Genomic DNA, 27,684 nt, shown 5'->3' with positions numbered 1-27,684 from the left:
GTGAATAATTGTTTCGCCTTTGGCCGTAAGATTGTTGCCTATATGGCTGGAATCTCTGGTTACTTTGGGTATTCGTATATGAACGTTGCTGGTAATATCCTCCTCTATTCGTGAAGTTACCTCTTCCTCTTGCACCACGAAAGGAAGATTTCCGGTACTGTAGAGTACCCAACGATCGTGCAGTTTCTGTATCTTTCTTGATGGCTTGTAAAGCCTCATCCACATGCGAGCCGAATAGGTACTCGCCATCATAAGCCATATTCAACACCTTGGCTTGAACCTCCTGCCTGAAGGATGTAGATTTCAACCATCCCTCTCTTCTAAGGACTGCAGCTCCTGCCAATTGCCTGAATCCTGTAGCTGCTACGTCTACTGCAGCATTGATGATTTCCGACGAAGCACACTCTCCTTCCTGCAAAATTTTAGTGGCTTCGGTCCGGTCCGGTTCAGGCAATTTCTGAATGTAAGGCGATATGTCTGACCACATCTGCCTATCATACCTGCCGAGAATTGCCAGCGAATTAGCAGCCCTAACTGTGGTCGCTGCAATGGTCGATACTTTCTTCCCAATGGTATCGAGTCGCCTCCCATCTCTGTCAGTAGGAGTGGAGATTTGAGATGACGGGTTCTTTGCCCTCTTTTGAGCTGCTTGCGCAATGACTGACTCCGTCTTGGCCTGACCAATCAGGCAGGCAGGCGAAGAAGTAGGTGCCCTGTACTTTTTATCAACTTGCGGTAAAACCGCTGGTAAAGAGTTTGGTGTGGCCATGATCTTCAGACCTTCTTTCCAAATAAAGTCTACAATGGGAATAGACCAACTTTGCCTCTGCGCCAAACTTTTAAAATCGTACAGGAAGCATTCGTCCTGTTTAGTCTCCATAGTAATGAGAAATCTTTTAGTTGCTTTGTCCATAATCCTATGGAAATTCGCAATATCCACCGGTGGTGACTCAGCTTTTGGTTGTTCATCTGGAGAAGGTGTGTCGGCTTGATAATCTTCATACTCCGACGAATCTGTATTACCTAATTCCCCTTCCTCATGGGTTTCTTCATCACTATTCTCACCCTCCGTTTGGTGGTAGGACACCGGTGTTGATGGTCGGGCATGTTCCGCTCCTTCAGTCATTGTATCCATTGGTGTCGAGGATACTCGAGGCCGTGGAGAAGTGATTTGTGATTCGCCTGACTCCGAAGGCGGAAAACGGCGATAATAATCGCTAAGCATGTACTGCAAATTCTGGGAAAGTTCCATTGGCATTTGCATCCCTGGTGTTTGTTCAGACTCCAACCTAGGCGGCTGAATCACTTGTTCCTCCTCCTCCTGATCTTTTACTTGTATAAGTAAATCAGATGGGCTCTCCGCTGCCTGAAATAACTCATCACCAGAGTCCTCTTCCTCAGAATCCAAAAGCCTGTCTGGCATTGTTAGTGGCGACATCGATGCAGATTGTGAGGAACGCTCTTGTGCCACCTTTAATTCTGTGCCCTGTGGCATTGTCTTCGTCGTCGACTATGTGCTTGTCGAAGACAATTGCTCCGTCGACGATAATTGCTGTTTAGTTTTTGTCGATGAGATGGGTTTCGTCGTCGACGTCGAGGGAACCGTCGACGGGACCGCTATCGTCGTCGAAGGGGCCGTCGACGGGATTGTTTTCGCCGTCGAATGGGCCGTCGACTATCTTCTTCGTCGACGAGGTCGTCGACGCCTTCGTCGACGGCAGCTTTGTCGACGTCGATGGAGTCGTCGACGGCAGCTTCGTCGACGGCGATGGAGTCGTCGACGGCAGCTTCGTCGACGTCGATGTCGTCGACGGCAAGGTCTTCTTCGTCGACGGTAAGACTGTCGTTGACGGCAATCTCGTCGTCGACGCTCGTATCAGCTTCGTCGACGGAGGCTCGTCGACGAGAGGTGTGACGAATCTGAACATGCACATAAGTTGGAGAGGACGCTGAGGACATCACCATAGAAGGCTTTGGTGAGGAAAAAGTCACAGTAGAAGTCACTGCCGTGCCTGCCTTACATGAAAACGGCAGGGTAGTCGCTGCCTTGGTCACAGGCCTCTGAGGTGACACTAAAGACGCAGTCTTTTTAGAGTCTGTTGCCTTCACAGATTTCTCACAGGATTTTTTCTTTTTCAAAGTAGAAGGCTCACCAGCGTCAACAGTGAGCTGGGCCTGTCTTGCCACCTTAGCCTTAGGAGTAGTCATCTTACTTTCAGCTATCCTCTTTCGAGACCCCACAGAAGACCCTGAGGCCAAACTTCCTACCTCAGAGATTGGATTATCCTTGTCCTTAATCCGCTGCAACCACAGCAGCAGGCGACCCTCTCTGTCTCTGAGGGTCTTTGGAGGGAAGGTGCGACAGATCTTGCACTCCTTAGCCTGATGATCAGGGTACAAGCAGTAGATGCAGAGAGTATGAGGATCTTCCTTAAATAGCCTTGCCTTTCCGCAGGATTCACAGGCCCTGAACAGGGACTTTGATGTAGACATATTTGAAAGTGAAAACTTTCAGAAATAGAGAAGAAACTGAGCAGAGCTCAGACAGACTCCCTATCACACGACGTGCGGTAAAAAATCTGAGAGCCTGGGTCTCTGGGGAGAGCAGTCTGGTGGGAGCTGTGGCCTGATTGGCTGCAGTTTGGTCTATACATAATGACTTGGATAGTCACTAATGTGGAAGTTTTTCTCCACTGTAGCTGGGGCTACTTTACTTCCTGGTTAGGTATAACTGTTATTTGCTATGTACAAATGGCATATTACTGCTTTTTTATATACCGTGGGACTCCCACTCCGACGACGGGGAATGATTCAGGCATGTGAATCTATGAAAGACACCCCTAATACTGGAGAATCACCCTTAGTGCAGATTAAATAGCAAAAGTGTATATCCATAAAACCTATTGCCAATACATAATCACGCAATATGTGATTTCTTATTTTAGTCAATTTAAGCGACCCGAGTAAAAGGATTTTTTTAACAATATTTTCATACAGAATAGACACAAATCTTGTATACATTTGCCTCATTGTTTACATATGATCAAATATTTCAATGTATCATACAGGGTGAGGGGGGCGCTAGAGGGCGCACTGCGGAATGGCTGGCTAGTGTGTCAGCTCCGCCGGACGGGAGCAAAATTGCGGCCTTTGACCCCTTCGGACACCGCAAAGACGACGAAAATGGTCCAGTTGGCCATCGGAATATCCAACCCATAATCTCCAAGCGGTGATATGACGAACTAATGACAGCTGATGCAGATATAGACAAAAACTGCTGCGGAGACGAGCGGAGATTCAAGATGGCCGCACCCGGTTTTCATTGTTGTCGATGGATCCGATGGCTCGGAGCCCGAAACTGAAATATCCGGACCCGATTAGAGACCTGCCGAGGTACTCCCCCGCTCTATGTCACAGCGAGCCAGCCATGGGCGAGTGAGGGCAAGGAGAACCCGACGAAAAGGGATGCGTTCCAGCGGACGCAAAATGGCAGAGGCGCTGGAACGCAAATCCACTACAGCGAGGGAGGCGTATGAGGCGACCGTGGGTCTATGCAACGTTGAGGAGAGTGCAGGAGAGATCTAACTGTCGGATGGCTGGTGCAGAAAGTCAGCGAGGAGAAGGCAAGTGGTAGAAGCGCCTTGCTTTGATGACACGAATCTGAGCGTGAGCAGCAGCGTTCAACCGCCGCACGAACGAAGCTGCATCTGAAGACGTAGGGTGTGCTCCCGGCGGCGCCAGTGGAACGGATGCGGAAACAGCCTGCAACAAATACTGGTTACCGGCAGCATCGGGAACACTGGTGCTCCTACTCAGCGTACACAACAGTGAGTTGTTAACCAAATACGCGCCAGAAAGAACAGAACGGTGCGACGCCTAGCACCATTATAAACATTGCAATACTGCCTTACTGTTGGAATATACAGGGTGAGAAAGACCTGCGACGAGGCGGCAATGGGGGCACCCTGACGCCAAGGCATGTATGGGACACCCTGGGAATATACTGTAGACCTACTCGATGAAAAGCGCCTGTGCACGGCAGAAAGGCGGGAGGATCAAACTGCGCTGACGCTGCCTTCATCATACACCTGCTGAGTAAACATAGAGGGACACATAAAACCAGACTACGTCTGATGAATAGGTCTACCACCTTGTCGGGGTCTAGAACACCAGCTCGCCGCAACCAATCCACTACGGGCGCTTCGGCGGCAGTGAGCCCATTGAGGCGCAGTCCCCCAACGTACACCGGTGATATGGGTAAGCCAGATAAACAACAATCTAAACTACCATTCGAGACCAGGAAGCAGGTAGAGAACAACGCGACTACCTCGGATCTAGAAGGAGAACAAGAGATGCCTGAGGGAACGGCATGGAGACGGTCTTGAGAGCAATTCAGCAGAGCCTCCAGGAGATGAACAGCAAACTAGATAACGTAATGCAGCGAGTGGACAATATGGCGGCAAAGATAGAAAAACATGACGAGCGTATAGTGGAGGCGGAGCAGAGGATCTCTAAAGTGGAGGACGACTCCAGAACCACATTGAAAGCGTGCGGCGGCTTCGAAAAAACGTTGGAGAGTCTTCGGGCCAAGGTGGAGGACCAGGAATCGAGGTCTAGGCGCAATAATGTTCGCATTTCTGGCCTGCCGGAATATACCAACACTGGCAAGATGGAGACTTACATCGAGACGTTGCTGACGGAGATCTTTGGAGCTGAAAAACTGTCCTCGGTATTCCTGGTCGAACGGGCACACCGATCATTGGCACAGGCACCTAAACCGGGTGCAGCCCCGCGCATGATTATTGCCCGCTTGCTCAACTACAGGGACCGGGACACGATCCTCAGACTTACCAGAGACATGGGCAAAATCACATACCAAGGAAGTACCCTGGAATTCTATGCAGACCACACTATGGCTGTGCAGATGGCGTGCAAGGAATTCGCCCTGGTGAAGAAAAAACTGCTGGATCTTGGACTAGAATACGCAATGCTATACCCGGCAAAACTCAAAATCACGAATGCGGGTAAACCTGTTGTACTTCCAACGGTGCAGGCGGCGCAGGAGTATATCAAGAAAATGGGGAAGCGGAGTAAAGCGCAAGATCGAGACGAGACGACCAGTGATATCGACTGAATCAACGAGGGAATGGACTCCGCGCTCTAATACAGAACGAGATGGAGCTAGAAACATCTAGACGACGCTGCAGAATGGCGCCTATGCAGACAGGCATGACAGTCACATGGGGACAGTGGACTGCACTTGAAATGGACCTCACTTGAACCATATACGTGCACACGCTGGCTGTCTGAACTAGAGGTGGTACCTCACGCAGTGAGTAAACTGATAATGTAACGACAGGGATAGACTTGCACACGTGTCACTTAGCGCACTGGACTACTACAATACGGCAAGCGTGCTAATGAGAGGCTGTGTTGCACTGTGAGGTTGATGGAATATGAGGGGTGGGTGGAGGGGATTAAGGACATTCGTGCAACTTATTGACTAGACCGCAGGCTTCTGTCCACGTCCACTATGTGGATGGAGATGTGTGTACCTGGTGACACCCCCAAGAGGGTGCGCCCCAACTCAAGTTCTACTACTGGTTTAACTGTTTTGAAGGGAAGGCTTTGGCACAGTTTGGGCACTGAAGTGGGCGGGCGGGGAAACTGGGTGTTGTTCGAGTTAATTTACTGTGTCTGAGAAGCATGGCGACCTCCTTATTTCTGGAACACATTGCAACGAATGATATACTACATTTTGAACTCATAATTTTGCATCGAGAGGTGCGACTAACTGCTACCATACCATGTACACGGGTGGCTCCTAACACGACCTGGCACATGCTACTTTCAATGACATGACACGATCACACGCACTAAAATTTATCACGTGGAATGTAAGGGGCATAGGCAACCCCAAAAAAATTCGACAGATATTTGCGTACTTTGATCGATTACATATTGACATAGCCTTTTTGCAAGAAACCCATATAGCAGCTGCTAATACATCCAGTCTAGGCGCTAGATGGGCGGAGTCAGTCACCAACTCGAATTACTCGTCTTATTCAAGAGGAGTTAGCATCTTAGTACGGAAGGGGATACGCTTTAAAATCTCCAGCACACACAAAGATCACGAGGGTAGATATGTAATTTTGGTGGGTACGGTGAGGCAGAGGCGGATGGCGTTGGTGAACACTTACGGACCTAATATAGATGAACCAGGTTTCTATAGGGAAGTGTGGAACGTCATTGCAGAACTCCAGGTAGAGCATGTACTTTGGGGTGGAGATTTCAACGTAGCACTACGGGACGGACTAGATAGGACTCCACGCACATTAGAACCACATGTCAGAGTGAGAGCAATGATACAAGATGCTATGGAAGACTTAAACATGGTTGATGTGTGGAGGGTGTGAGAAGGTGGCCCGATATGCAGCGTTCGCTATTCTAGCGACCACTATGTATCGTTCCAACGACCCTTATGGTGATTGGTTGTAAGTCAACCTTAGACCAGCTATCCTAGTAGCGTGGATACAAGCAGTCTTCGGGCTAAACTCTAGAGGGCGTGTTAAGCCAGCTGTAATACCATCACATACCCCTTGAACACCAAGTGAAAGGACACCACACAAGTGTTATGAAAATAAACAGTATATTTATTAGAATCACAACAGCCCTGTACTCTTTATGAGGACAGGGTACTAAGCACAGAACAAAAAGCTCTTAGAAAATACTTCAAGTGCACAATTAAAAACAAGTGCCCGAGGGCACGGAAAGTTTAGTGGTCTCGGGCGGACCCGATAAGGCAAGTCGGAAGCGAGGGACTCGGGACCCTAGAGTAAGGAGGCTATGCAGGCACCGGAATGCCGAAGTTACCTAGCCACGAGGGCTGCGGCTGCACAAGTCTTACAGGCGTCGGGGGTCTTCGCTGACGAGCCAGGAGCCGGAAGAAAAGGAGTTGCTGGCCGGCGACCAGTGATGAATAGTTCGTAGAGATCCAAGCCTGGATCAGTGATTGTTGACACCTGAAAGCAGAGGGGACCAAGTTCGTACTACTAGCCAGTAGTCAGAGGGTACCAGGAAGGCACCGGATGGCCGTCACCTCGACTAGGTGAGTGGGCGACGCTAGGCTCTGCAGTCTCACGGACCAGGAGGCGTTGTCGGCGACCAGGATGGAGGTGCGAGCTGTCCCACGAAGGTTGATGCTGTCGGCGTCGCTGGGCCCAGGATTGGGGCAACAAGCCTTGGCAGATCTCAGGGCCACGTGGTGGGCCTAAGATGGCGTCTTGAGTGGACCAGGAGGGTCCGGAGTGCTCCTCTCGAAAAAGGGAGCAAGGGCCGGTCTGGAGCAACCAGACCAGCAGCGTTGGTTGTCGGATGTCGTCAAAGAAGGACACAAGCCAGCGGCTAGTGACCAGACAACGTGCTGGGCAGCGAGCAGAAGGGCCCCACGCAGATCGTGGAGATGCTGGGAGACTGCACTTCGGTGCTGAAGCTGCTCAGGGTCGGGGCTTCTCGGACCCCAGAGCACTCACCAGAGAATTGCTTCGATGGTTGTGCTGGTTAAGAAAGCGTGCAGGTTTTGATGATGGCCGGTCCCTTGAGGTCTCGTCGCACCCACAGATCTCAGCTGAGCTGACGACGTGGGTAGAGGTCAGAGGTGCCAGGGAAGCCGGTTCTCGTCGAGCTGGGCCGTCGGATCCTTGAGGAAGGACTTGCAGCAAACCGCAGAGTTCTTAGATGGTGCCTGCGGATGCAGGGTGACTACTCCTTAGCCACAAGGGAGAAATCTTAAGAAGAGTCTCGAAGTCCTTTCGTAGAAAGTATTCTTGATTCAAAGATGATCTAATTTGGAAGGGTCCCCGCTCCGGCCTTTATCCTAAAGAAAGGGGCGGGTACATGACTAGGTCCGGCCCTAAGGGTGGGACCAGGAAGGGGGGTAGTTACACCCCTCTCCCCCTGCTGGACCTTCCCCAGGTCAGGGGCTGCGCGCCCCTGGAACTGGTTCTAGCCGGCAGATGCGTAGTGAGCACCGGGGTGCCACTCCGCAGTCACCTTCTTGCAAAGCCCTACCTACCCAGAATACACAAACCCTGTCTGGGACGGTGCGAACACCGCCCTCGACAGGAAACCCTTTGTCCAAGCTCTCCTCGCTGGAAGGACTCCCAGCAGCAGGAGGTCAGACTTGTGTCTGTGGTGGCAGCGTCCATTTTGTGGAGCTGAGGCTTCAGTTAACTTTAACCGGGGTTCACAGTTACGTACATGTCGTGTCCCTCTAGAAGGGCGGAATGCTAACCTCGTCGCCAGGAATGGTGAGGGGGCAGCATCCCGATTCGTATGACACCTTACTCAACATGTCTTGATAACGCAATACCGATATGATATGCGTTATCATGGAAAAGCCATTGGGTCTTGGTTCCGCAAGCTGCAACCGGGCTCGGCTCGTGCCAGAGCCCAATTCACACGGTTCCATGCACTCTGCCTTCAGGATTGTCAAGGCCTGCCATAGGAGTGACTGAGAGGAACTCGGGTGTCCATTTTAAGGTTAGGTATAGGGATACTACACCTACAGCAACGGGCGAGTACGCCACGTGGCCCCAGCTGTCGTGCAGCCAGTTGTGTCAAATTTTGGAGGCCAGCCAGGGGTGGCATAATGCATGCTTCAGCCCCTGGTAGGCCCTGGGTACACCTATGCCCTGAGTTACAGGGTCTGATAAGGTGGCCCAGTACCAATTGGAAATGTACCTAAGGTACATGGAATCCATTTTACAGAGAGAGCAGTAGGCCTGGGGTCCTGATTGGCAGGATCCCAGGTCGACTATGTCAAAAACCAGCTAAAACACAGGGCAAAGAGTTGGGGGCAACCATAGTCAGGAGGTACCTTCCTACAGAGGGCACAACACCCGGGGGAGACAATAGCGACACACGTAAACGCAGCACACAACAGCTGGTCCAGACTGGATTATTGGCTAGGCACACAGGAGGTGATCTCATGGGCCACTCATATAAAACATCTCCCAAGAACGCTTTCGGACCATAGCCCTGTACTCATAGAGATATCTATCCCACACTACGAGCCACCACCTTTCACTTGGCGATTTAATGCTGCGGCATTGCGAGACCCATTGTACGTAGACACCTTACATAAGGCAATGGTAGATCACTTCGACCTGAATGGCCCCACAACTGAGGACCCTTGTCTGTTGTGGGAAGCGTTTAAGGCCACGATTCGCGGGGTGTGCATAAGTACATCCACAGGCATACTGAAGGACATTCGACAACAACTACAAACACGTGAGAACGCGATACACGCTCTGGAACACAGATACACACAAACAGGCGACACTAAAATATTGGGAGACATACAAACACTACTAGTTGAACATCGCCAGTTTGCAGCTGATGAGCTTAAATATTTGTCCAAACGTAAAACTGCTAGAATGTACGGGGAGGGAGGCAGACCAGGCAAAGCTCTAGCTGACAAAATTTGCTCAGGACGTACACCCCAAAATATCACAGCTATACGAACCCGGGCGGGAAGTGTCACGAGGGACATTAAGGGAATAACAAGAGAATTCATGGCCTCATATGGTACACTTTATGAGGCACGCCCATCGATACCACAGGAGGACCTACTGTCCTATATGGCAGATGTAGAGATTGCATGGCTAGCTGATGGGCACAGGGAATACCTAGCTCGCCCTATAACAATTGAAGAAGTCACGGACACAATTAAAAGGCTACCGAATGGCAAGGCGCCAGGGCCGGATGGGTTCGTGACGGAATTCTATAAAATGTTCGCGGACTTACTAGCCCCATATTTAGTAAGATTATATGGAGCGGCACATGAGGCACAGACTCTACTGTGGAAAATGACAATGTTAATGCACATAAGCGGCGTTCATTTACTTTCACCATACCCTCACTGTAAGCAGAATGAATACCGTGAAGCGTTGACCGCATCATCTCACCAGCATAGACCCATGCACGCACACACACAAACAACCATTTTAGACACCATGGCCTCTCTGCCCATTTGTTAAACTCCCGGCACCCCTCCTCCGCGCACTCTGGCTGCCCCCGCTCTCTCCTGCACGGGTCATAAGACTTCTCCTTCTGTGCGACTCTGCCCCTGGGAATCACACCCCGCGCCTGACCAACACCTCCCTTCCTTTCTTGAATACCCCTCCTTTGATGACCCCTTCCACTGAGCCCGACTGTCTGCACGGACCGCTGGTCATCCCTTAGCCTGAGGATACAGTTTATTGCCCGCTACTGTATGCACTCGCCCCTCTTCAAAGGAGCTACTATTGATCATGACCTCCCCACCCCCTGAGATCCGATCAGGCGCACACATTCCAAAGGAATCAGCGGAACACTCTGCTGCATTGTAGCCCCCTCCTATTGTATGGGGGGGTGAGGACCTCTACTGTAGCCACGTGTTGGAATAAACCGGAACTATACCGGGGATGTCTTTTCCTTGCTTCACGCAGTCTCAGAGAACTTGTTAGAGCACCTCCCGAAGACACTGTGTTTCGTGTCTGAAATGACAGGCTCTCCTCATGAGTAATAAAACTCTGTTCTTGTGTCCCTGTTTCCAGCGCCCGTCTCTTTGTTTGGTAACTATTCAAGATGGGAACTAAGAGGCGCCTTGCGCCAGCAGCCTGGGCATCGGTAGTAGTTTGGGCTGATTTTCCTCAATTGGCGTCCCAACGCGGGGTCCATCAGCGACATAAGGTCCGGTAAGAGAGGTCCAGACGATGGGGTGAACGTCGAAACGATTGGAGTATACCTGCCTTGAGAGGGCCCTCGCCCGGCTGCCGATTGAATGAACTTCACCGATTCTGAACGGACCTCTCTCAGGTGACCTACTGTCCTGACTGGAACCCCACAGGAATGCTGCGGTAAATAATGAAGTAAGAGAACGATCGGGCGCTGGAAGGAGGAAGGCAAAGAACTGTCCACACGGTCCGGTCCGGGTAAGGTTAAGTAGGACGTCTTTACGTCTGATTGGTAGGATGGCTTTACCCATCTGATTGATTGATTGATTGTTTGTATTGGAATCGGTTTGTATTGGAATCGGTATTTAAATACTGATATTGTTCATTGATTGGTTCATTTAGCTTTGGTTGCTACTTGAAGTATTGGTTCTCTTTGAGACATTCTCTGTTTGCAAACAGCGACGAATAGGAACGTTCCTCTCTCTTTGCAAATAGTGAAGGATAGGTAATGCAGACTTTTGTCCCCGTTGTAATCCGTTATGCCTATCTTTCTCCCCACTGATTGTTTGTTCTCGATTGTATCGATTATTGTTCTTTTGAGATATTCCCTGTCTACAAATAGAGAGGAATAGGAATATTCTGTCTCCCTTTGCAGATAGCGAAGGATAGGTAATGCAGACTTTTGTCCCCGTTGTAATCCGTCATGCCTGTTTTTCTCCCCACTGATTGATTGATTGTCTGGACATTTACTGTTCAAAGAATAGTTCGTTTGAGGTATTCTCTGTTTGCAAATAACGTAGAATAGAAATATTCTGTCTAGTCTTTGCAAGTAGTGAAGGGTAGGTAATGCGGACCTTTGTCCCCCGTTGTAACCTGTCATGCCTATCTACTCCCCACTGATTGATTAACTAGTTCCACCTGGACCATTTATTAGAGGTGGATCGTCTGGCTTAACCGGAGGACACCCACCCTAGTAAAAAGGACATATGTAAAATATGAAGTAAACACCATATCCTGTTAACAGAAACTTTAGCATGAAACACACTAGGAAAGGAAGGAAAAAGAAGTCGAGCGAAATCAGTAGGCCACTGATGAGCTTTCGACTTCGCTAAAAATAAGAAACGTTAGAAATAACCCGCAGTAAGAAACATAAAAATGGCGAGGGAAGCCAAGCTTGACACCAAGGCAGACACGAGGTAGTTAGGCTTCACCGCCCCTCACTGCTCCAAACATGTCTGTCCCACCGCCCGCCACGCCCAATAACTGTAAAATGAAAGGAGACAAATCAGCAGACACCTACCCCCATTCCGGAAGCTCCCGAAGTGCAACAGGTCCACGGTCACGCCCATCCGGAAGGCGAGGCCTCGACGCGTGCAGAGCAGGGCCCGGCTGGCCGCCATCGGAAGGAGAGGCCGTGGGGTGGCCCGAAAATGTACTGTTCTCCCCATTCCCTTCTTCTGCCGCCCTGCAGGCCACAGGGGGATGTCTTGCCTCTGCCTCCGACCCCCCCCCCTTTATCGCCTGCTCTGGCCATGAAAAACCGGAGCCGAGGCCGACGGGGTCCCTTGCCGACAGCACTTCTTTGCATAATAATGTGCCGACAGCACTTCTTTCCATAATAATGGCTGCGACAACGCTGGACTGTTGGCTGCGACAGCGCCATGCTTCGACAACACCGGATTGTTGCCTGCGACAGCACTTCCAATGATGACTGCGATAATGGAGGGGGGGGGATGTCTTGCATATGCCACCGACCCCTCCCCCCCCCCTCTCTTCCTTGCCTGGTACGGCCATCCTGAAATGCTGGAGCCGAGAAACGGCGTGGGGTCGCTGGAAGGAGGAGGCGGCGCGAACGAGCCTCCCCCACCTCCCCAGGTGGAGGCTTCCAGCGACACCCCAACGCTCCATTTAAAGGGTCCCTATCGAAAAGCGGCGCTTTTGCCCAGGACCGGCACACGTCCTGTGCTCTTCTCCTCGACCTTGAAGATTCTATAAGAGCCGGGGGGGCCCCGACCCCTCCACGCGGGCGCCCCCGTCCCCCGATGGGAACCACGAGACGACGGCGCACTCATGCCGGCACCAGCCTCAGTCTTGAAATGCCCAAAATCCTGCAAGACTGCCAATGTGATCAGTTCCGGTGGGACACTAGTATGACCCGGTAGGAAAGATTGTTGCCTCCCCCCCACTTTGACTGATGGTTCATATCGCCAGTCCCTTCTGTTACCCCTTTCACGAAACTGTTTGGACTTCCGGAAGAGGTTCTGGTCCGACCACGAGTTGAGGGAGACATCTTGACCATACTCGGATATGCCTGACCTCACCCAAAATGGCGCCGGTACAACTGAAACTTTCAGCTCCTTGTTGTACCCCGATTGCTCAGCCTTGATGTTATGAGATATGTATGTAGTTTTTGGACAATGAATGGATATAAGATGGGTACTGATTATGTAGTTGGACAATGAATTGATATAAGATGGGTACTGATTATGTAGTTGGACAATGAATTGATATAAGATGGGTACTGATTATGTAGTCGGACAATGAATTTATATAAGATGGGTACTGATTATGTGTTAGGACAATGAATTGTTATGAGAATGGGTACTGATTGAACATTCGGACAATGAATTGATGTTAAGTTTTGATGCACCATGGTTACTGAAAGTTTGAATTCCAACACTTACGATATTTGCTCACAAATGAAGTTTCGATATGATTTTATTGCACTTGTCGCACCTTCCATTATGAAATCAATGACCGCCGACTCCGTTCTCCTCATGCACAGTTCCAGTCTGCTCCGTGGCCGACCCACGGGGTTGTAGGCCCGTATTTGTGCACTAACATTTTTAATTAAAGGTTTTTTAAAGGAGCAAGTATAACTGTAGTGTTTGCATTGATAAGCTTCGAATGTATGGCTACTGTCCCCGATATAAGTGAAATATAGGTGGATGAAAGCAGCTCGATTAAGGTTGAAGGTTAAAAGCGTAGTGCGCAGAAGCAGCAAATATGAATGTTCCAGGTTTTGATATATGTATTTTTTCTTCTTCGTGCAGCATAAAGCGATCAATAAAGGCCCTGGTACTTAGCTCCTACTTTAAGTGCCGCATGTATCAAGGAAGTTGTTTTAAAATGTCCTAAACCACTCCGAAGGAAATGCCACCTAGCCCCTTTAGTTTCCGTGCCTGACAGACAAAAAACGACCTTATACCACTGTAGACCATCCCTCTTCCTCAGTCCATCAATAATTATCTCTCCCACGCAACCGGTCCCTCTGGGCTTAAACGCCGAGATGGTAGAGACCGCATCCTGTGGAGATAGGCCGAGTATGTGGTAGGAAAAACATTTTCGGGTTTATGCGCGCTGATGTGTTTTAAAACGCTGCCCCCACCCCTTTCTTTTTCCCTTCTTTCTGCAGGTCATGTCGGGACGTCGACTAAAGTATGGAGAAGAGCTAAGCAACACGCCATGGTCCCGCGCGAAAGTCAGGCTAGCACTGTGAAGAATCGTGATTGTCTGAGGGGACAGCCCTTGAGAGTGTGACGATTTTTGTGTGATGTGAACACACGTGTGGCCCTGATGTGTATAGCTCGACTAAATATACGTTGCACACATTTGGATGGATGAGAGAATTATTTTGTGCATGACTTAAGTAATGATCGAACGACCGATGGAGGGGGGAAAAAGGGAACTGGACATGGTACCTATACACGACGGACAAACAAAGATATAGCATTCCCTTACTTACAAGTGACTCTCTCTGTACCCAGCAACTGGAGGAGTGGTCCGAAGTAGAAACTTGACGGGGTATTACAGTATGGCAAAATATGACTTCGCCTGATACCCCAAGTAATACAACCAAGCAAGGACGCGCACCAATGAGTAAACTCTGCCCCGTTGTCCTCCCGGTTGATGCCCCTCTGTCGCTTCAGCCTGGAAAATCCTTCGTTAGAAAAGAAAAAGAGAAATAATTCAAAGGCCCCACTGTGAGTATTAGCCCGACCAGATTAATTCCCGACCAATTGGCAGAGGTGTAGAGAAGGAAAAAGGTAAAAAGCTCAACGCCCAGGTGAATTAAGTAGGATACTAAGAATGCGCAGCATGCAGGAAGAAATATTTTTGGCCAGAAAACTGTTCTAAGTTCTGTCTTGGATCATTTGTGTGTAAATGCATGTATTGTCACCTCCACCTGAATTCGTGTGCACGTAATGTATGGATCTATGTCGCCCTTCTGCCTGTGTTTCTATATTACTTGACCCCTGCTGTTCTGTGTTGTGTGCGCACTAAATGGCCTATTATTGTACACGTTTCTTTCTCTCTCTCTCTCTCTCTGTCATGCGTGTACGAAGTGGTTCATTTAGAATGCGGACGACTCTCACTCTCTATGAGAGTCCCCCTACTCCCTCTTCCTTTATGTAGTAACGTTGTGCCCCGCCGGCACGAGCCTAATTGGGTCTTTTTGAACACAAAGGTGTTCGGCAAAATTGACAGGAACTCAAACGATTGTAACTCGCCATGTTACTACCTCTCCTTTCTGCCAAATGAAGGAACTTGAATTGGCTAAAAAGGAAAGGACAGGTGAGACGACTGATGTCCCCTAATCTGGCCTTTTATAGGGGGACTATACGTCAATGGCCTTCTATTCTCAGTCCTTAGAAAAACAATCCCCAATGCCCAGATTGTCCCACCCCTCTGCGCCCAAGTGCGGATGTCCAAAGCGTCCTCGCCTCTCCCGATTGACCCCAGCTCCATAACTGTTGCCCCCGAATTATAACTGATGACCCTGATTAACCATTGCTCTCCGGGAAAAGAATGTTTAGCCTCTGTCCCTTTCTCATGATGCTAGATGTTAGTACACCCTCCCGTTCGCTAGAATTAGCTGACTCTGGAGGGAAATGTAAGACTGTTAGGACTTGGGTTAGTAAACGGGTCTTTCCCGAAGGATCCGATTCCGAGTTTGATAAAAATACACAGTCGATAGGAGCCCGACTTCTCTCCATACATGCCATGAATGAACGCCAAATAGACTTAGTACAAACTCAGTAGAAATGCCTGCATACATACTACATAGTGATGACTTCTGACTGTGACTGATGAATAAGTCCCCAGCCACTTAGGATTGAGGACGGAATTGAAATGTATAAATATCCTCTGTTGACCGGTTCTCTAAAAATTTGTTTTGTACCCATTCAAGGATACACAATCACCGGAGGAGAGGGGCCGGACGTGACGCTCAGCCTGGCCACAGATCATGAAGCACGTATGACCTGGACCAAAGGTGGAGCCGCAGAGCAACGAGACGCGGGACGAGGCACCACTTTCAAACACGGAAAATGAAAGAATGAAGGGCTGCCCTGAAGCCCCTGTTTGCTGACCAACCTGTGCCAGAAGTCCCCCGCCCCTCTGAGCCCGATCAATGGGCCTGCCTGCTCGTTATCATTTGCTCCCTGGGTCCGCTTCAGAAGAATCTGACTCCACTCAGCCCTCTCTTCCCTCGCTTACCCAACGACACCTCCATTCTAACCCCTGGATTTTGACTCAGAAAAAGGAACGACATTTAGGAAGAATAGGGTTTTGCCATGGAAGGAAAAGGAAATGCAGGTGCCGAGCGTGAGGCACCCCTAAAAAGATTAGTTAGAAAACAGGACTGTGATCCAAAAGCAGAGGACAGATCGCACCCTGCAACGTGTAAAGTTGGATCCGAGCTGGACTCATAGCTCCACCGCCGGTGCTCAACAGCGCCAACGAAAGAAGACGGACTAGAGCCTACCAGTGATGGCTCGCTGCTAAAAAGACACTGTGACGAAGATATCATTCCCCTTTCCCTTGACTGATTACTTGTACTGAACTGAATTCCTCCCTCAACCACTTTGTATTGTTTTCAAAATGTTTATCGGTCACTTTTACTGTACATTGATACCGCCGAAGAGAAAGTCAGAACGTCTGTAGTATGTAGTATGCTGATCCCTAGATGAATAACCCACCAAAATGTAAATTCATATGTACTGCATTCTGCCAACCGTATCGACTGTTCATGGTTATACACAATCTACTAGTATTGACAAACGCTATCTCATTGACCACACGCGACTATATGTACGCCCATCAATTGGGAAGAACAGGAAAATGAACTAACTTATGTTAAAAAGCGGCGACTGTGGAAAATGACAATGTTAATGCACATAAGCGGCGTTCATTTACTTTCACCATACCCTCACTGTAAGCAGAATGAATACCGTGAAGCGTTGACCGCATCATCTCGCCAGCATAGACCCACGCACGCACACACACACAAACAACCATTTTAGACACCATGGCCTCTCTGCCCATTTGTTAAACTCCCGGCACCCCTCCTCCGCGCACTCTGGCTGCCCCCGCTCTCTCCTGCACGGGTCATAAGACTTCTCCTTCTGTGCGACTCTGCCCCTGGGAATCACACCCCGCGCCTGACCAACACCTCCCTTCCTTTCTTGAATACCCCTCCTTTGATGACCCCTTCCACTGAGCCCGACTGTCTGCACGGACCGCTGGTCATCCCTTAGCCGGAGGATACAGTTTATTGCCCGCTACTGTATGCACTCGCCCCTCTTCAAAGGAGCTACTATTGATCATGACCTCCCCACCCCCTGAGATCCGATCAGGCGCACACATTCCAAAGGAATCAGCGGAACACTCTGCTGCATTGTAGCCCCCTCCTATTGTATGGGGGGGTGAGGACCTCTACTGTAGCCACGTGTTGGAATAAACCGGAAGAGGGGGGGGGGGGTCTCCCGGGGATGTCTTTTCCTTGCTTCACAATGTCTTTATTGTAATAAGGAATGTTTATGCATCATCAACTTGTGTATAAAAGACGCAGTCTCAGAGAACTTGTTAGAGCACCTCCCGAAGACACTGTGTTTCGTGTCTGAAATGACAGGCTCTCCTCATGAGTAATAAAACTCTGTTCTTGTGTCCCTGTTTCCAGCGCCCGTCTCTTTGTTTGGTAACTATTCAAGATGGGAACTAAGAGGCGCCTTGCGCCAGCAGCCTGGGCATCGGTAGTAGTTTGGGCTGATTTTCCTCACTACCAGCGTCAATGAGGGAGGCAATGCTTATTGCCCTGGTTTGCCCTGTTCCCATCATGCACTGGGACAGGAACAGACTAATTTGCATACAGCCAGGTTCTGAAACTGGGATGGTGCAGTGAGCTAAAAAACGGTGTTGGATCTAGCCCTGATCTCTTGACTGGGTGAGAGTATTCTGTTTAATTCAGAGACTCTGTCCCTCACCACCCCTTGTTGTAAATATTGCATTATTAAAGCCAGGGAAAGAGGAGGATAAGTGCGATTCCTATCGCCCCCTCTCACTCATAAACATCGACACAAAAATAATAGCAAGCCTATTGGCGGATAGGCTCAAACCGCTGATGCCCTTGTTGATACGGCCTGACCAGTCCGGCTTCATACCGGATAGATCCACCACGCATAACACACGAACATTATTTGCAGTAGCCCACTACCTGGCACCAGAAATTAAAGCTGTGACAGTATTGTTAGACGCGGCTAAAGCGTTTGACACAATAGACTGGCCATTTCTAAACGCTGTTCTGTTGCGCATGGATTTCCACATATATTTATGGGGTGGATCACGATGTTATACACGAACTTAACCGCACGCATAAGAATGAACAAATATGTCTCAGAGCCCATTCCGATTTGTCGAGGCACCAGACAGGGGTGCCCACTCTCACCAATGCTTTTTGCTTTAATATTGGAACCTCTGGCGTGCAAAATCCGTCAGCATCACCACTACTCGGCAATACAGCTCCCGACACGCTCAATACACATCTCGCTTTATGCTAATGATACGGTGTTGTATGTAAAAAATCCGGAACAGCACCTTAATCCCTTGTTAAGAGAATATATCAAGTTCGGTCAGCACTCGGGATTACAGATAAATTGGACCAAATCCCTTGTATTAGCATTGACGGATAGTACGCACCCCGCGGCCCTGGACTATCCTCTAGAATGGTCAGACGAGCCGACCAGTATTTAGGAGTGTGGTTCCACAGAGACCCGGAGCTGGTCATACGCACCGATTACGGCAGAGCGATAGCGTCCTTGGAAGAAAAGGTTGCCAGATGGAATAAATTGCCGTTGTCCCTGGCGGACAGAGTAGCGATAATCAAAATGGTGCTACTGCCTAAGTTCCTCTATTTATTCAATAATATCCCAGTAAAGCCACCTGCGGAGGTCTTCCGAAACATTAAAAAACTGGTGCTTAATCTGCTCTGGGCAGGAAAACAGGCCAGGTTGGACTTACACACTATGACACTACCGTTTTCTCAGGGAGGTTTCAAAGTCCCAGATTTATATCTCTATTACCTATGCGCTCAGGCGCAATTCGCGCACTACTGGTACCACGAAATACCCTTCCTGACACATGTGGCGGCTGAGGCAGGGGATGCAGACCCGATCCCGCTGACTAGCATATTACCACACAAAAGGCCTAACCTACATGACCATGATATTAACCCGGTCAACACTACCACGGAAGCGTGGAGACTGCTGGGAAAAGCTGCAAATAGCTTGCCGCTTTATGCACCTGCACTTCCACTAGCGCATCATCCGGCACTCTCAGTCATGCAGGAACAGGTTGGCATGGATTTGCTAAAGTGTGCTGGGATAGATAAATTAGGCGACTTATACAAAAATGGGGTCTTTCAGACACTAGACAAATTGGCATATATTAGCAATCCGACACTGTTATTTAGTTTTACTTACTACAGGTTGCAGAGGGCGATAAAAGAACATTTCCCAGATTACCCGGATGAGCCCAAGACCCTGACACCCTTGCAGTTAGTACTCACCATAACTACGGCTTCCCACTTGGTATCGAAATTATACACAAACATACAACGAGACATAGGAGGGAACACTGAGAGGGTGAGAGACAAATGGAATGCTGCGCTAGATGAGCCACTCACGGATGACGAATGGTTAACTGCCTGCCTGCTCACTGGCATGCTGACGCCCAATGGGAACTTGAGGATCATTCACTGCAAGTATCTGCATCAAATGTACTATACCCCCATGAGGCTATACAGATACGGGCTAAGAGATGACTCCAGCTGTGTACGATGTAGACAGGAAAATGCAGACTTCATGCATTTGGCGTGGCACTGTCGCCAGGTGGCAGGTTTTTGGGAGCAGGTGATGCAGGCTCTAAGCGAAATGCTTGGGTCGTCACTGCAATGTAGGGCCAAAGTTTGCTTGTTGGGTATTGTTCCGCAGCTGAGAGCACAAAGGCGCAAATTCTGTGTGGTGGCATTGCTGCTGGCCAAGCGGAGGGTATCTATGCATTGGAATAGCAAACTGGGACCGAAGGTTAAACACTGGCTGGAAGATTTAACATATTGCCGGGATACGCTGGTCACTTATGAGGAAGAGTTGCCAGTCAGATCACGTCCCAGAGACTATTGGATGTATTTACGTACCTATTTATTAGAACATGAAACGACATGCAATGATGATAACTCATAGCAAGGACTGCAACAGGGTTAATGGAATGTAGTGATAAAATATCAAATTGTGATAGGGGGGAGGATGCTGTGACACAGTGCTCTTTATTCTCAGAGTTCTTTGTTCTTTAACTGTTTAAAGAGTATAAAAAACAGAAAAGTAAGACAACAAACATGATTGACTGTATGCATAAGCACTGATCTATGTTGCCAATACTATTTCCTACAGCGCCGCCGGTCCCAAGGATGTCGGCTGATGGGCCGTGTAAACGAGAGAATAATTTGCGAATGATACAACTGCATAGCCGGCCTGATGAGGTTGTAGGCGCCAACATGTCTATTGTTACTATGAAAGGTGCAATAAACTTCTTACACCAAAAAAAAACAATTAAAAAAAAACAAAATCATACAGGGTGAGGATCACAGCGCAAGAGCTAGAAACTAGCTAGACCAAATGTAATTACACAAACTGGAGGGATGACACAACATTATTAGAAAACAAAAGGTAAAGGATAAATAAGCAACAGAGGCAGAACCCCAACATTAAACAGTTCAATTAAATTATCAGATGAAATAACCAGAATCCCATTGAGTTCAAGATCTCAATCAGCATTTAAGTCGAAAACATAGTCCACATATATACATTCTAAATTGTTATTCGTGATGGTAAACATAAACACAAAGATGTTTTGTAATACGATGAATCTGGAATCGATATTATAACAAGTAATGCATTTCATTATCAGAATTTAAGCCTGATGTTAGTGCTCTCGGTTTGCAAATCCATGATGCCTCCAGTTGCCTGAGGACAGCCCTGTCTTGTTCCTCTTAGAATATCAAACTAGATGTTAAAACTCCATTTAATAATATCTTGGCGGAAGCCCCCTGATAACAGTTTACCAGACTTTGACTAAAGATAGGCCCAAACCCCATTGCCCTTAACACCTCCCAAAGATAAACCCAACAGACTTTGTCAAATGCCTTGGACGCATCTAGTGCCACTACAGCCAAGGGTTCGGATCGAGCTGTGGCAAGATCTATATTGCCTATTAACTGTTGCGTTAGTTCTTGTATATATATTTTAGGAATTAAGCCCTTCTGGTCAGCGTTAATCAGCTGTGGGGCAAATTTGACTAACCTCCCCACTAAAATACTCATAAAGATCTTACAGTCAGCATTCAGCAGGGAGATCTGTCTATAGGAGTCCGCCCTTTGCGTATCTTTTCCGGGTTTCAAGATAAGGACAAAAGTTGCCTCTTTCCAGGAGCTAGGTATCTTACCCTCTGACTAGTAGATTGAGTTAAATAAAACTCCCATAATAGGGGGAAGTTCTTCCACAGAAGTTTATGTATCTCGCTAGGGAGAGCATCTGTGCCTGCTGCTTTGTTATTTTTACACTTCCCAATTTGTTCTCTAATCTCACCCTCAGTTATTGGGGCATCTAGAAGGTCACAGGTTTTAGCTGTTTACTTCAAAAGGGATTTCTCCCTCAGCCAGATCTTAAGGGCCTCTGAATTAGGAGTAATTTCCTCCTTACAGAGCTCCGAGACTTGCATATCTGCTAGTCTGCTTGATGTTTGCTCATTTTCATTGATAATTAATTCACTTATATGATTTTTTGCACGGTCACCCCTGGCTTTCCCCTCCAACAGTGCTCTTGCCTTCTCTTCGTATTCGAATTTTTGCATGGATTTAGACCGCCATTGTGCCTTACATTTTTGGTCAAGCCTTACTCAAATACTCCTGGCGAGCATTATCAAGATCCCTTTGAATTTGGGATATTCTTTCAGGAGTCCCCTGATTAAGCCTGGTCCTTTCTGCCTCTAACTGGGAGATTTTATCCTCTATTAAACGTAGATCTCGTGCTTCCTAGAATTGTATTTTGGCACATGTTATATTTAGCATGTGGCTGACAAACCACTATTTCTTTCTTGTCTCTGGAGGATGAGGAACTGAGTTGTACCTGCAGTATTTTGCATCTCTGCTGCATTTAGCCAACACACCGAGCTATCCCTCTCTGTGGCTATTTGCAAGGGCTGTGTAAAATTTGGCTTCTAGGTGCTTCCTCTAAACGTAGTAGTGAGCCGGTCGAGCGAGCAAAGGAACCTGTATGCAGAGCAGGGGTGCTGCAAGCAACTGAGCCACTTTATGTACACTGGATAGGGCAAGTGGGGCACGTGTGCGCTGCCTGTGCTCTTGCACGCACACTGTATCTTTGTGTCCCTGTCACCTTTCAAAATATGTGTGTTAGTATAATGTATGAAACACACAAGCAGAAGGTAACTGGCCCATAACTAAACAGGCTGGTGGCTTTCAAAGGCCGTTCTGCTGGGGAAAAGTCAGTAAAACGTCAGGAGACAAATAAAAGATGCACTCCTTTTATTCCACAAAATGCTGTAAGGACTTCAAGCTAGGCATGCTATATGGAATGGAAAGGGTCTTCATCTGTATATTAAAAGACCGTCAAGGAGATTGCAGAACATTCTCCTAATGCAAAAGAGAACTCTGTGCCTGTTGCAAACCTGCATCAGGGTGAGGAATAAGCTCACAAGTGCTATGTAAATATGTATTGTATGTATGTATGTATAGGCATTTATATAGCGCACTACTTACCCGGAGGGTCCCAAGGCGCTTTTGCGTCATCATTAAATGCAAGACCTAGTGGTAATACTGTTTACTTTTCTTGACTTTTGCAGAGCTTTTAAAATGGCATTGTAATAATTTGCTTGTGCAGAGTCAGTGGCCTACATTAAATGTCTGTTTTCGTGTTTTAGGCACCATGTGGTTCCTGTTTTTTGTTTGTAAGTTACCTTGTGATTATTTGAAAATAATTTCAAGTTCACCTGCACAAAAGCTATAAACTATCACCACACGCAGGTCTAATTATTCTAAAGAAAACTATGCATACAATGCACGTTTTCTTAGATAGCTGCACTCTTTCACACATTCTATAAGCAGCAGGTGGTTTTGTTACAGCTGCTTTAATATGGCTTAATTTGTATCCAAAGTGGTGCCGAGCTCTGATCAAAAGCAGCTTTAAACTCTATCACTGCATATCTAGGTATGAGATCAACGTCACTGTATGTATGTATGTATGTATGTATAGGCATTTATATAGCGCACTACTTACCCGGAGGGTCCCAAGGCGCTTCGACCGCTGCGAAACCCTTCCTGGCTTCCCTGAGAGATGGTCCCTTAATGGGTATCTCCAGGGTGAGACCAGGCATCCCCGGCGGTCTGGTGGGGCCGTTAGTGAAGATGAGGCAAGCTAATGCCCAGAGTTGCCGAGTGTGATCGCTGATCAGAGTGGGTACCGAGGCGAGAGAATTATCGAGTCCGCTGACCCTGGTCCAGAAACCTGCCGCGCCGGGAATCGAACCCTGGTCCCGGGCTGTCCTCTGCTCTCGGGTCTGCCGCCTCTAACCAGTGAGCCACACCTATAGGTGTGAAATCGCCATCACTGCAGGTATAGGTGTGAGATCTCTATCACTGTAGATATTGGTGTAAGATCACCATCACTGCAGATAGTGGTGTGAGATCACTATCACTGCAGATAGAGGTGTGAGATCACTATCACTGCAGATATGTAGGTGTGAGATCACCATTACTTCATGTATAGGTCTGAGATTATTATCACTGCAGATATAGGTGTGAGATCACTATCACTGTAGGTATTGGTGTGAGATCACTGTAGATATAGGTGTGAGATCACTATCACTACAGATATAGTTGTGAGGGGGCGACTCTCCTCTCGTCAGGACCCTTCACAGTGTCCCTTCGTCTGTTTCTCATGGCTCCTTTGCCGACCACTCTCGACCAGTGGTGGCTGGTGAACTTTGAAAGTGGTGGGCATAAATGCCTGCCTCGAGTTCAACAGAGCAAGGAAAGCAAGCAAACTTAAGCTCCTCGACGAGGGTTAGGGAGGAGAGTGTTCTAACCCCACTTCAAAACCTACAAAATGCTAAAATATGGCTCCTAATGGCACATTGATAGCACAATTGCCACACATCATAGCCCGCCCAGGCTGAACCCCTGGTATCAGAAGGACAAAGATACTAGAGACAAAATACTTAAAGAGGCTGATCCATATTTAAGAAAAAATCAGGGATCTGTCAACTCAGCACTGACTTTATGGGAAGCCTGTAAGACTGTGTTTCGGGGAAGCGCCCAGGTGATAACAGGGGGGAGAGAAAAAAGAATCCTAATGGCAATGCGCCAAGGCGAAGAAAATACTAGAAATAGAAAGGGATGTGCATGATACAGGATGAGACATAGATAGACACCAAGTGCTGCTATGCCAGCAAGAGTTGAGAGCAGGGACTGAAGACCTAGCCCGTAAAGAAGGCCTGGCTATGCATCGATGTCTCTACAACGTTGGAGACAAGGCAGCAAAACTCCGAGCGTGGCTGCAAGAACACGATAAAGAAAGGTTATGGTATGAAAAAGGAACCATCCATACAACCACTGCTGGAATTTTCAAAACCTTTGCCTCTTACTATGAGACCCTGTATGCTTCCCAAACCTCTATGACCGACATGGACTGCACTGACTTCTTAAAAGATGTGACCCTCCGGGCGCTAACTACAGAGGAGCGGGAGGCCCGATAGGCCGACCCGACTGAGGAAGTCCTGGGAAATGCGCTGAAGGAGTTGCAGCCGGGCAAAGCGCAGGGATCCAAGGGCATACTGATCGAGTTATATAAAGGCCTAGAGGGTGGTGATAAAACCGATGTTAGCAATGTATCGTGATGTGCTCTCCAATGGCTGTCTTCTGCTAGATCAGAGGGTGGCAACGACAGTGACTATAAAAAAAAGAAGGGAAGCCCCCGACCGAGTGCAGCACGTACAGATCAATCTCTTTAGTGAACATATAAATCTAAGTACTGGCTAGAATCTTGGCAACGAGACAGCAAGTGGTTCTTCCCTCAATTAAACACCCTGATCAGTCTGGATTTAATCCCGGTAGGAGCATGCAGCTTAACCTGAGACGCCTATATGGGGTACTCCACCTAACTAAATTCTGTGGACAGATACAAACAATGTTGATGGCTTTAGATGCGGCATGGATCCATCAAGATCTCATAATCTGGGGTATACCTGCGCTGGAAGGATGGGAGGAAAGAATCTCCCTATATGCGGTAATGCAGGTATTCCGAATATTTGTGGCAAACTCAGGCTATACAATTAACTGTGCTAAATCAGTAATATATCCCCTATCGGGTAGAATTCCCTGTCTGCCCCATGACTGCTTGGCTCCAATGAGTCGGGATGGGTTCAAATGCCTTGGCATATATGTCACTCGAGACCCACAGAACTTTCACAGACAAAACCTCGGTCCGTAGCTTGAACGACTGAAAACAGATGCATCACACTGGGTATCCTTGCCACTGACATTAGTAGGTAGAGTGGCCCTATACAAAATGATAACCCTACCGCAGCTACATTGTGTAATGCAGAATACACTCTACAAGATTACGCAGGCGGTCTTTAAGGGCATTGACCAAGCAGTTAATAGACTGCTCTGGAAAGGAGGTGCTCCGAGAATTGCCCTAGCTAAGTTACAAAAGGGGGTATATGATGGGGGACTGGCGGTCTCAGAAATTTAAAATATTACTGGGCTTAGCAATTACTTATAATTAATTACTGGGCCTTCATGGATCAACAAGACCCAGAATACACGGTGGACAGAGGGTGCATGGGCCCTGGAGGATATGAGTGATACTGTATGCTGAAAAGGACAGAGGCAACCGGTTCCAGCACACACAGGTGTTAATATATGTATGACATAAAGTTACCAAGTTTTTGGGTTGGAAAGGGAAACTGACAGCCCAAACACCACTATGGTTTAGCACACTCTTGTCAGAGGTGTGAGGCCTACATAGATTCCAAAGATGGAAACTCATTGGAATAAAACACCTGGGTAACGTCTGGAGAAATCAGACTTATATAACGCTTACTGACTTACAAAAAGGATTGAACTTGGTGGAATCAGAACGTTTCTGACATACCCAGTGGGACATGCCTTGCACTGTCACTTGCCGGCAGGGGAGCAACTGCCTGACACTTCGCCATTAGAGGATCGAATACTGACGGAACCACTGACAAAGAAAGCTAATAAATAACTCCCCTAACCTACTGGGCCCACTGAGACCGGCATGGGAGGATGATCTGGGAGGGACACTGGACGATGAAGATGGGACAAAGGCCCTCCAGGCCCCCCCGAGAGCTTTCAGAGTGCGATTCTGATTGGTGCAACTTAAGGTACTCCACAGAACATACTACGTGCAAACCCTCCTATAAAAAATAAGTAGGGCAAACTCCCCACCTTTTTAGAGGGGTTTTCTGAGTGAAGTCCTTCTTTCATATCTTTTGGGGTTTGCCGGCAGATCCATCTTTACTGGGCCCAGATTATGGCAGTGATGGCGAGGGTGATGACCCCTGTGGAACCCAAATGGCTACTCGTGGGAATAAAAGGGGATCAAGATTGGCCCAGGTCAAAAGAAAGCTGGCTGAAGATGGCAGCGGGGGTGGCAAAGCGAAACATTTCAAAAACATGGGGGCTGCGGCCATACCAGCTGTTGAGGACTGGAAGGCGGACTTCAACTGGTGCCAGAGGGCAGAACAGGGAGTCTATGCAGCAAGAGGTAGCCCCAAGAAATGGGAAAAAGTGTGGGGAGATTGGAGAGCCTATAGGGGTAAGAGCATACGGGGCAACCAAATGGGTAGCAGTATGGTAACAGAAGTCAAGATGCACAATACAATTCGATTCGAATGGCCGTAAAAGCACCTAACTTATACGTCTGGACCCTGTAAGAAAAGGATAGGGAGGTACCATGGCCAATATTGATGTGCAATAACCTCATTACACCTCAACAGAATGATTTGTTAAGCCTGTTGCTTTGATTATCAATAAAAATAATTTCTAAATAAATACAGTAGAAAAAGCAAAATTGGGATTTTTTTTACTACCAAGATATGTAAAACGAAAAAGCACCTCTCACTTTTTAAATAAAAGTACCCTACCCTGTGGGCTGTTTAGGGCTCGTCTTAGGGGTGTCTTATATGTATTATAATAGAAGGTTTAGGCCACACAAAAGATTTATTTTGCCATGTCGAATTGGCAGTTTAAACCTACACAATAGGTTGCAGTGGCAGGCCTGGGTCAAACTTTAAAAGGCTACTTAAGTGGGTGGCACAATGAGTGCTGCAGGCCCACTAGTAGCATTACATTCACAGGACCCAAGTACATGCAGTACCATATACAAGGGAGCTATAAGTAGATGAAATGTGCCTATCAGGTGTAAGCCAATTGTAACATTGTTTTTAGGCGAGAACACAAGCACTTTAGCACTGTTTAGCAGTAGTAAAAAGTGCATAGAGTCCCACTGCCAACAAAAACTAAATTCACAAAACAGGAGGGGTGAAGGTAAAAAGGTTTGGGGATGACTGTGCAGAGAAGGCCGAGTCTAAC

General features: G+C 48.0%; 1 protein-coding gene across 3 annotated transcripts in view; it reads right to left on the bottom strand.

Moving 5' to 3' along the window:
* KLHDC1 (kelch domain containing 1) overlaps nucleotides 1-27,684 on the bottom strand; it is a 1,440,569-nt gene that overhangs the window by 448,847 nt on the left and 964,038 nt on the right. The window lies entirely within an intron of this gene.

This window comes from Lissotriton vulgaris, chromosome 9 (genome assembly GCF_964263255.1).
Source record: "Lissotriton vulgaris chromosome 9, aLisVul1.2, whole genome shotgun sequence".
Taxonomy (NCBI): domain Eukaryota; kingdom Metazoa; phylum Chordata; class Amphibia; order Caudata; family Salamandridae; genus Lissotriton; species Lissotriton vulgaris.
Note: the sequence above shows the minus strand (reverse complement) of the source record. Positions and strands in the feature narration are given on the sequence as shown.